Here is a 10,317-nt window from a genome sequence, read left to right as displayed (position 1 = left end):
TTCATAGGTTATTTAAAAAAATCAAATTTAGTTTATAAGACTTATTAGCTTGGAAACAGAGTGGTAATAAATAAAGACTTGCAGTAGACCAGAGGTGAACTGGGACTGAATACATTTCTCCTAATATATATCAGTCAAAGGTGGTATTAAGCAGAGCTTTTGTCACCTCTGTGATTATTAAGATATAGGAAGAACTTTCAAGGGAAGCAGAGGAAGCTGTAAGCTTCAAGAGTTTAAAGTGGGAATGCATGTGCATCTGGCTATACCTTGGTTTTCTCAGCTCATCTGCTGAAGGAAAGGTCAACTCTAAGTCCTGCTGAAGGACAGATGGCAGATTAATAGGCTGAAGGCTTCCTACATCCACTTCCTCAGCCTCTTTAAACTTTGCTCGGAAATTCAGTTGATTTGCGCACCTTTACCTGAAAAATACTTTACTCCCAAAGGTGAGCACATTCAGACCAGAGTAGACATGCTCCCCTTTTTACGACTGAACATAAATGTACCTAATTTACAAATACCGGTGATAAATGGGAAATTTTATTCGCGATTTATCCCATGAATAACATGGACATCTTGTGGTGTTTGTCTCCTCCGCCTTGGCAACCTGAGAACGACCATGACTAAACTACACATTTGCGCAATAAATTCCCCTTAAAAAGCAGAGAGCTACAACAATTGAGGAGAAAGAGGGAACAAAGGAAAACCGATTCTGAACGTTTTTGAAGGACAGACCTTTTTCCCCCTCTTCGACCCTCCTTCCCGACCCCTTCGTAATGGATGTTTCCCTCGCAGATGCCGGGGTGTATAAACCTCTTCCCGCGTACAACCTCCTGGGCACCCTCCGTGGGCTGATGCCGCCGGTTCAGGGGTGTCGGGGCGGCCAGGACAGACGGCTGCCATCGCAGACAGGCGGCAGCCGGGGGGGTCCTGGCGTGCAGGCAGGCGGGCGGGTGGGTGCTCAGCAGATACCCTCTGCACTGGTGCCAGCCCCCAGCCCCCATTTCAAACAGGCCGTGTCTCAGCCCCACTCGTGAGCGTCCCGAGGCATCCCACCTCTCAGCGCCATGAAGCAGCGCACCAAAGGCCGTGTCCTGTGCCAGTCTGATCTATAGTTCTGCCATTAGCTTACGTGGTGCTAGGGTCATTTCCACACTGGGCACTTTCAGGAGGAAAGGCACTAATTTAAAGGTATGATATTCTTAACTCCAAAATCTGGACACACTTAACAGTCCCTGTATGTCAACCCACAGAAGAACTGGACTGAAGATTGATAGGGACTTAAGTGGAAGAATGGCTTACTAAATTATACTCCTGGCATTTCTCTAGCAACAAATTTCAAAACGCTATTCAGATACTATAGTGGACTGCTCAGCATCAACTCTATTAGCTAGGACATGTAATCACGTGGCTACTCTTAAATTAGGAGAGACCAGTTTGGATACAGACTGCAGTCAGTTTCTCTAGACCCTGCCAAAGTTCCAGATACGTCATGTCTTCTGCTTTTCTGCACGATATACTCTGCATGGTTCCAGACCCTTAGGAGTGTCTGCAGGCTGTACTTGTGAAGGCGGTGTGCAAGCCACTGATACACTGTTTTCCTACAAGCAGATTTCTGTAAAAACAGAGTAGTTTTGTAGCAGTTGTTCTAGCGATAGGAAACTCTCCAGACAATGGCTACAGTGATGCTCAGTTAGGAAACATAATCCATTTTTCCTAGGAAGCCTTCAGGTCAGGAAAAACAGGTTACTGAGCTCACTTACAGCTCAGCTGCAAGGTGTATAAAGGAAAAAGGCAAGAGTGGTGTCTTTTATGGTGGGAGAAGGAGATGGAAATATAGCTGCTAAAGTAGGTGGCTAAGCATTCATCTGAGTAAGAGAAGAGCTTTGCAGTGCTTTTGTTTGAATGCTGGAGAAAGGGAAAAGTGCAGGTTGCTTTTTTTTCTTTCAGATTTTACTCCAGTAAACAGAAGAAAGAAGCTGTATCAAAACAAGAAAACACTCAAGGCTAACATTAAGCTCCACAAGAAGAAAGCAAATGCTATTTTCTCTTTCTGAGTAAAAAGCTCACCCAGTGCCATTATACATTTTTTTGGATCAAAGATACATGCTTTGTCTGGAGTCATACAATATATTATTAAGAGTTTGGCTCTGTTGGTAGTGTACTCTTAGGATGGAAAGATTGAGACGGTTTTCAAAGACATCATAGCTGGGTGAAGCAAAGTTGAATTTGCTTTCACTTGAATTAAATATTCAAGTGAGACTTGTGAAGGGCTGCATTGGAACTTTACAAAAAGAATGAAAAATAAAACTAATGTACCTCCTTTATTTCTTCTTAATATATAAAATAATCTATAGGTTCGCATTTTTAGTGTAATCTCAGTTTCCACCTGCATGTTTCTACACCTCTTTTCTATCTAATGTATGGCAATTTGTCTCACTTCTATGCTTTTATGTGCACAGACAAAACTCGTTTGCTCTTGTTCTGTGCGCTGACAAGGGTTTTGGTCGCTGCATTCTCCTGTATCAAATAACACACCAGGAAAAGGAAATCTGAGGGAATAGATTTGTATGTGAAGTGCATATTCACAAATAACTTGAGATTGAAATGTTAACCTCAGATAACCAAGTTTAAATAAATGGTATTTATTCATGTGGTCTTATTACAGACCTGAATAGTCCCTTAGAAAAATGTTGGGGTCAAGCTTATGCTTGGTGGCCAGACACATGGCCAGGTTCTGTGGCTCTAGAAATCTGAGATACTTCTCTCTCTTCTCGTTAGCCCCTGTCCTCCGCTGCTTTCTTTTCTTTTCTGCCTCCTGCCTCAGCCTACTACATAAACCTGCCGTTCATCTTTCTCTTTTTTTCCCTTTTTGACCTGGTTTGTACATCCAGCTACCTGTACTTCAGTTAAATCTCCACTTGTTATCTGCTTATTTCTGTTCCTGGTGCCTCCTCAGTTTTTTCCTTCTTGCCTCACATGTTTCTTTTTCTTAACTATCTGTGTTTCTCACCCTCTGCATTTAATCAAGTTACCACCTTCCCCCACCAACTTAGTTGCCGGAAGCACAGAGGTATGATAAGCACAAGAGACAACTATTACTCTTAGTCTCAACATTAAGCATCACAGTAGTGGTAATAGCTGTTGACAGCTAAAAAAAAAAAGAGTTGCTGGGAAGGTACTTATGCTACACTCCTCTGTAACATGCATATTCTACAGTGAAAGTCTGTGAGTTTTCATGTAGCCAAGCTGGATCAGCTTTTTTGTTGGAATGATCAGAGATATCCCAGGTCCATCTCCATGACCAATTTTTAAGTCACTTCTCCACAGCACAGAAGTGCAACAGGTTTCAATGAAAGAGAGATAAGAACATATCTAATATGGAAAAAAATAAAGAGATTGCATCATATTTCATTCTTGGGAAAGGAGAAGTTATGTTAGGTGAAACTTCCCAAGAAAATTCAACTGAAATAGTTCAACTAATGTTTTTGGCAAAAATTTTAACAAGTGAAAATAAAATCTTAACATATGAAATGATGCATCATTTCTATGCATGTTCTGCATAGGACACTGGCACTGCACAGTGCAGGGCTATATAGGTAGTCGAGATAGCTCAGACTAGGTTTTAGTGGCAGAAGCAAAACAGCCACAGAAGTATGTCTCTGCCTGGACTTACACTCCTCGTTTCCTGATGTCATGAGTCCTGAAGAACAAAAAGCTTTTGCTCAACTATAAATTGTTTCTGTGTGAACATTATGCAGTATAGAAACAGGACACTGCGGGTGAGATTTATTTGATCAAATGCAGATATTTATGACTGAGCTGCTGTATGGATTTCCTTTATGGTTAGCGAGAAATATTATCATTTCTAGAGTGTGACTCACCTCATCCTACTGTAGATATCAACATCACAGTCCAGAACTGCCTCTATTTTTTCACTGACTTTAAAGGAAGCTTATGGTCACTAGCTGAGATGTAGACACCTAAAGTGAAAAGAGATAGACCTCACCTTCCATCCACAATATAGTGGTTCAAACTGGAAGATGACTTTTACTCTCTGCGAACACACAGGAATCACGAAACTGTCCTGAGGCACCATTGTGCAACAGAAGTTGGCTAGAATCTTTGAGCATTCAAATATCATGGATACACTTCGTAGGAGCCCGCCAAATGCTGCAGAGTTACATCCTAAAATCAAAGAGCACATCTGCAATGCCAACGTCCCCTCTTCTTTGTGTGAAATCAACAATACTTCTTAACAGACAGAAAAAACAAACTATCCTTTACATCATCATCATAGATGGCCTGACTTCAGAGGGACCAGCTTTCAACAACAGTTCACACAGAGCAGCAGCAGAATTTTGGCATTTGGCTCTGCACCGCTCTCAACTCCGACCTGTGACCTCTGGGGAAACACAGTGGGAGGAGCGTGCCGTGGTATCTCTTGGTATGTATCCTACTTTGGCTTGCTGCATTTTGTATACGAAAGTACGATGTAAAAACAAAAAACATTCTTACTTTGGTTTGTTGGGGTTTTTTCCTTAATGCAAGAGCATTCTTACTGGCTCTAGTAAAAAGGTTCTCAAGTGTGTTGTAGGCAGAAGCAGGAAATTTGCTCTCCTCATGGATCAAACAGAGTCGGTACTAATAATACAGCACAGGGAAAGGAAAAAAAAAAAAGAAAAGAGAAAAAGAAATGTTTAACACTCAGCACTAGAGGAGAGTGAAAACAGAACACACTTTGAAGAATTTCCTCGCTGCAGCACAGCCCCGCATAGGAGAGGCTCCACAGTCAGACTCAACATGTTTTGAAGTTTCTCTGTTTGTTTAATCTTCAGGTCAGGTTTTGGCACTGTGCTATGATTGACACAATATAAAAGAATGAAGGCCCAAACAAGGCAAGGGGGAAAAAATCCTTGGGAAAGTGTGAGACTTAGTAAATCAAACTGTCTAAGAAGTAGGGCAACTGAGGTGCTTTAAGGACTGGTGCAAAGTTGTATCTTAGACCAGAAGAGCAGTATCTAGAGATAGCTCTCTTTCTAATAACCAAATCTCATGGCCTAGCTGGGAGCTAAGAAATGATCTCCTTAAAGTCAATCCTCACTGCAGGGCCTGTGCAATGTGAGAAATCATTACTTTCCATAAAAAATAGAGAATAGAGCCAGAATGCTAAAAATCGCACAGTCAGTGTGAACTATCGTTCTGAAAGATTGCTACCACAATAATAATTTATTAATGTGGTTATATCACTGCAAATGCCTCTCTCTCAACTATGACTTTCTGAGGAGGATGTGAAAAACTGTAAAAATTCAAAATCTTCTCCATTTCTTGGTAACAGAGACTCCCTTTATTACCATTTTGGACTGTGCATAGTCTGACAACTTGTGAACAAGTTCTACGGAAAACTCGGACTAAATAAAGAGTGCTTCCCTACAAAAGCATAGATGTACATTACAATTGGAGCCCAAGCCCGTTGTGTAAGGTGAACAATCCACCCCTCGTGAGCACAAGGAATGAGCATCCCGGAAGGGCACTACCCCCCTGCAGAGGCGTTGCAGAGCTCGCTCTAAGGTGGATTGCCAGGTACTGTCTCTTGTTTAAAAGCAGAGGGTGTGCGCAAAGATGGGAATGGGCAGAGCAGATCAGATGGAAATTTCACTGTGTCCAGTGACAGCAGCCTACAGCAGGTGCCTAGGGAAGAATATATGAACAGCCAAAGTATGCTAATATTTCAGCATAATGCAGACTAGCCCAAAGCTGTGTCCTCTGAACCTGCTCTAGATAGCAGAGCAGGGCAGCTCACAAAGTGTAAAGCACAGAAGACAAAATTTTATTCATTAAGCAACAGGCTGAATCATTATATACGAATAATGGCCCATATCCTAAACTGGAAATCAAATATCCAATATCAGCATTACCAAAAAGAAGAGCAAACCTCCCATTGTCTTCAGGGTATACAGAATTTTATTCCAAGCCCTAAGTAAATAATGATAATAAAAAGTAAGCCTGCCTCATTTACAGCATTTAATATATCTTGTTTCACCAGTGCAAAGAATCCCAGCTTTAGCTAAAGGCCATTCTTTGTTAATAATTATTTTTTACTAGTGCATTACACACTACATTTAGTTAGTGCATTTGTAAACTATATTAAAAAGGCAGCACTGCAGATAAAATATAAAGGGATGGAATCTGTTAATATGTAGCTACTGTTTTGCAAGGAAACACTTTGAAGTAAGTATCATTAGGGTTTTTCGCTGCATGCAGAATGTTAAATTAAAAATTAAAAGTGAGGGTCAGTTTTGCTTGGTTTTGGTTTTAAAATGGAGTAACTTAGCTTCTATTGCACCCTCTATATTTCAAAGTTTAATAAAATAGGTTTTACATTTTATTTTAATCAGTTATATGCTATTTTTACTCTAACCATATATTTCTGACCTTGTCACATCAGAAATAATTTTTTAAAATCAAAATATCATTACAGAATCCAGAAGCTGTAATGAAGCTGCTAAACTCTGAAGTCATTACTGACATGAATAAATTTACTATGAATGTACACCAGTGTGGCACTGGGATTTAGCCCAATGTGTACGTGTGTGGAGCTTTATTCTACAATGCAAGCATTCAAAGAATCAATAATTTGTAAAAACCCAGATTCCAATTTCCAGACTGAAAAGGTTGGAATGAATTATAACCGTATTAGGACACTAAAAACCTTATTAATGTGGTTCCAGGCAGTAGCAGGTTCTTTTCTCAGCCAAGTCACAGAACAACCCTCACCTTTTTATGGCTCAATTGCAACGCAGCTGGGGATTTGCACACAATGAGGCTGTTTTCACCAACAGGGCGACAGCTTTCTACATCTCTGTTGTGTCAGCCTTGAGGTGATGACTAGCGGTGAGGAAATTATCTTAAGGTGGGTAGTTCTGATGGATTTCCTTTCAGCAAAACAAAACCATATGGCGACGCAGCTTTCGCTTAGGCGGAGGTACGCCAGGTAACGAGGGGAATGCCAGGAAACGGTGATGAAGAAACATCCCAGACACCTGGCCTACCTGTTTGTACTGCCCGAACCGATTGCTGCAGCAGCCTTGCAGGGGCCTGGTTGCTCTTCAGGAGGACAAAGTGAGGCAGAGTTATTTAATGCTCCAATGATCCTCAGTGGAGAATGACTGGATAACAGCTGAGCACATCCCTCCAGGTCCAAAAAATGTCAAACTGAACCTTTTGAGCTCTTGGTGACTCAGAGAACAGCTAAATTCCTGGCTAGAACAATGAAACCGTGTGTTTTGAAGGACAGGGCAGTCCCTGTTTCCACATGATCTCACTCGCACTGCTATGACCAAAGCATACTCCTTGAACTAATTTGCCAACACTACCATCAGCAGAGAAAATGTGTGTCAAAGGCAAGAACTGGAATAATTTCTATGAACTAAGAAAGCAATTTAATGTAGAGGTTATAACATTTTACATCATAAAATACACTTTATGCTGTACAAATTAAATAAACCACCATTTTAAAGTTATAGACACATCAATGTTACTCACCAGTCAGAAGTTTTGATCCACCATTAAAAAGGCTAGTAACTCATTTCAAATTCTAAATCTTCTAGTTTTTATCTGATGACTGCATGTAACCAAACTATAGAAACAATCTGTTTTGATATTGTCCCTTCACGTGATAGCTGCTTATGTCCGTTTGTCTTCAAATTTACACAACCTTTTCTTTCTGACAGGAGTCAATGGAGAGTATATTTCTAAGTGTATTTTGGCTTCTACTGAAGGTTATAGTATAGTCACTCCATGATAGGGTGATCATGGAAGGTATACGTCTTATACATCTGCTTGAAAGGCTGAGTGAACAAGATCTACCAGGAAGCTGATCCTCAGCCATAATTCTACTGAAATAAACAGATTGCAGTTGAAATTCATGCTAGCAGAGGATTTTTATTCTGCATTGTCTTCCCATTTCTGACTAAAATGATCATATGCAAACTTTCTTTAACTTGTTTTTAAGGTATGAATGAACAAGAAAGAAAGGAATGGTGTTTGTATGGCTGGGGGTTGTAATTTAGGCTCTAAAACATATTATGAAGTCCAGAGAAATGCATACAATGCAGTCAGGGATGTATCAAAGAGGGGAGACTGTCAAAAGAGATGAGAGAGAGAGAGAGAGAAGGAGTCATTTAGTCACATAATCTACTGCAGTTGGATTACTACAAAGCTGGCAAAAGAGGTGGTAAAGAAATCTATATATAACAGAATATGAATTTACGTTCCTTACCTCACAGCTTAAAGTACAGCCCCACAGCTACTGCTTCAGGGGATTGAAGAAAGAGAAATAGCTGTGGTACCTATGAAACATTGCCTGCCTTTTTGGAGCAGCCAGCTGGAATTGGCTAAAACGCAGAATGTCACATCAAATCTCATACAGATGAGAGGTTTGCTTGCTTTCCAGTAGAGATAACAATCGTGATGAGCCAGCAGAACTTAGTCTGCAGCAATATGAAAGACTCAGCGTATGAACATTTACTAACTCTGAATAACAGGATGAGCCAACCTGTAAGTGCACCACACCTTTGTAGGGCCATGAATTTATTTATTCACATATTTTTACTTTATAAAACAACACTAAGAGCATGGCCTCTTTCTTCTCATCTTTTGTGAACCCAGTTCCTAGTCTGGGTCCTAACAACCACAGTTTCCAGAGAATATGGTGTGCTGGCACCATGACAGGTTTTTTTTTCTCTACAGCCTTGGAGAGCCTGAAAATTCCCCTTTTTTTTTTCTGAAACAGCTCGCTGGAGTGCAAGCAAAATCCTCCACAGATGGGGGACAAGCTTGAGAAACAGCAGTACGAGAGGTAATATTTTATAAAGAAAATGATGAATGATTCCAAGAAAGAAATTAGGAAGGAGAAATCATCTCAGGCATACATGGAACAACATCGTGATGTAATGGAAAATGGACTGTATTACGGCCAGTGGTTTGATAATGAAGGGAAAGCTGTGAAGCTCATTTGTGACAATGTAAAAAAATAAAAAAGACAGAGCGTGTTGATAATGAGCCTTGAATACTCTTTCTTTTCTTTTTCCCCCTATTTTGTCACCTTTGGTCTGCTTGGCATTCACCCAAATTAGAAGACTGACAGTCATTTCTCTTTAATAATCACTCTTGGAAACTCAAGAAGCACTCCCTTTTCAGCTCTGTCAACAGGGAATCATTAACACTGAAAAAATATATATATATATGCTTAATTGTTTTTACTGAAATAAACACTCTGGGTACCCCCTGCCGTTTAATGAACATGCACTGGGTTAACTACAAGGGCTGCTACCACTGCCATCTTTGATTACTTGCTAGTGGCAGATGAAAGCTTAAAACACACGTATTTTTTTGACAGTAAATATGATTTCACTTTTTTGGCTTCCACATCAACCCACCCTTTTCAAAGTAGGGCAGACTAGCAAAGGCTGTCAAAATAAGGCTAGCAAGTAAGTGGAGTAGCAGCTCTCTACAGAGTTTGATTATTCTTCTGTGAAAGAGTCTGTAAACAAAACCTTTAGGCTTTTGTCTACTAAACAGTGCTTAGAAATTCTTCCAGCCTAGCATTTTTAATATGTGGGAACATGACTGCAGTAGGATTCAAGAGCACTCAACATTTTTGAAAGGAAGACAATTTATTTTTGTAACTAAATGTGGTCTCAGAAACGAAAATGCAGGCGAAAGACCACTTTTTTAAAAGAAAATAAATGCTCTGTGTGCCTGGATCCTCTGAGCTGTCTGAAAGACGTCTTTCCTTCACTTTGACTATACATACCAAGATAATAACAGGGCAAAAATTATTTTCAAGTATCAAAAGGTTTTAATATCAATTTTGAGTTTGGAAGTGAAATTTAATTGAATACATACATTCAGGTCTTATTTTTCACTTCCATGCTTTGTGCTGTGATAATAAGCCAGCTAGTCTGAGGCCCGATGTCCCTTCAACTAAAAATCAGTTCTTTGAGATGGCCGGAACCTTTGGAACAAGCTATGTGCATTACAGGGCACAAATACTCAAGTCTCTTCCCTTCCTGGGAAAATATTCGATCTAGGATTGGGGAATGCTTCTCTTCACCAGGTCAATCCACCAGTTTCTGATCACGGCCAGGAACTGGGTGCAAATTTATGCATGCCTCAAAGCAGAAACTGATGGGATATTTCCGTTGGACTTTCCCTCTCATATACCTAGCCCATGTCTATAAAAGGAAGTTAAACATTCCCTGAACCATCCTTTGACACTGCAGCCATACCCAAATCCATACCATTAAGGTCTTTTAG

At 40.3% G+C, this 10,317-nt stretch overlaps 1 long non-coding RNA gene across 1 annotated transcript; it reads left to right on the top strand.

Annotated features, from left to right (window-relative positions):
- The first annotated feature begins 3,088 nt into the window (after window positions 1–3,088).
- On the top strand, window positions 3,089–9,045 carry LOC142044677 (uncharacterized). Its single transcript, XR_012654392.1, has 3 exons — window positions 3,089–4,444; window positions 5,336–5,580; window positions 8,792–9,045. It is a non-coding gene; the product is annotated as an uncharacterized LOC142044677 (long non-coding RNA).
- The last annotated feature ends 1,272 nt before the right edge of the window (window positions 9,046–10,317 follow it).

This window comes from Buteo buteo, chromosome 25 (assembly GCF_964188355.1).
Source record: "Buteo buteo chromosome 25, bButBut1.hap1.1, whole genome shotgun sequence".
Taxonomy (NCBI): Eukaryota; Metazoa; Chordata; class Aves; order Accipitriformes; family Accipitridae; genus Buteo; species Buteo buteo.
This window is presented reverse-complemented; position numbering and strand designations above follow the sequence as displayed.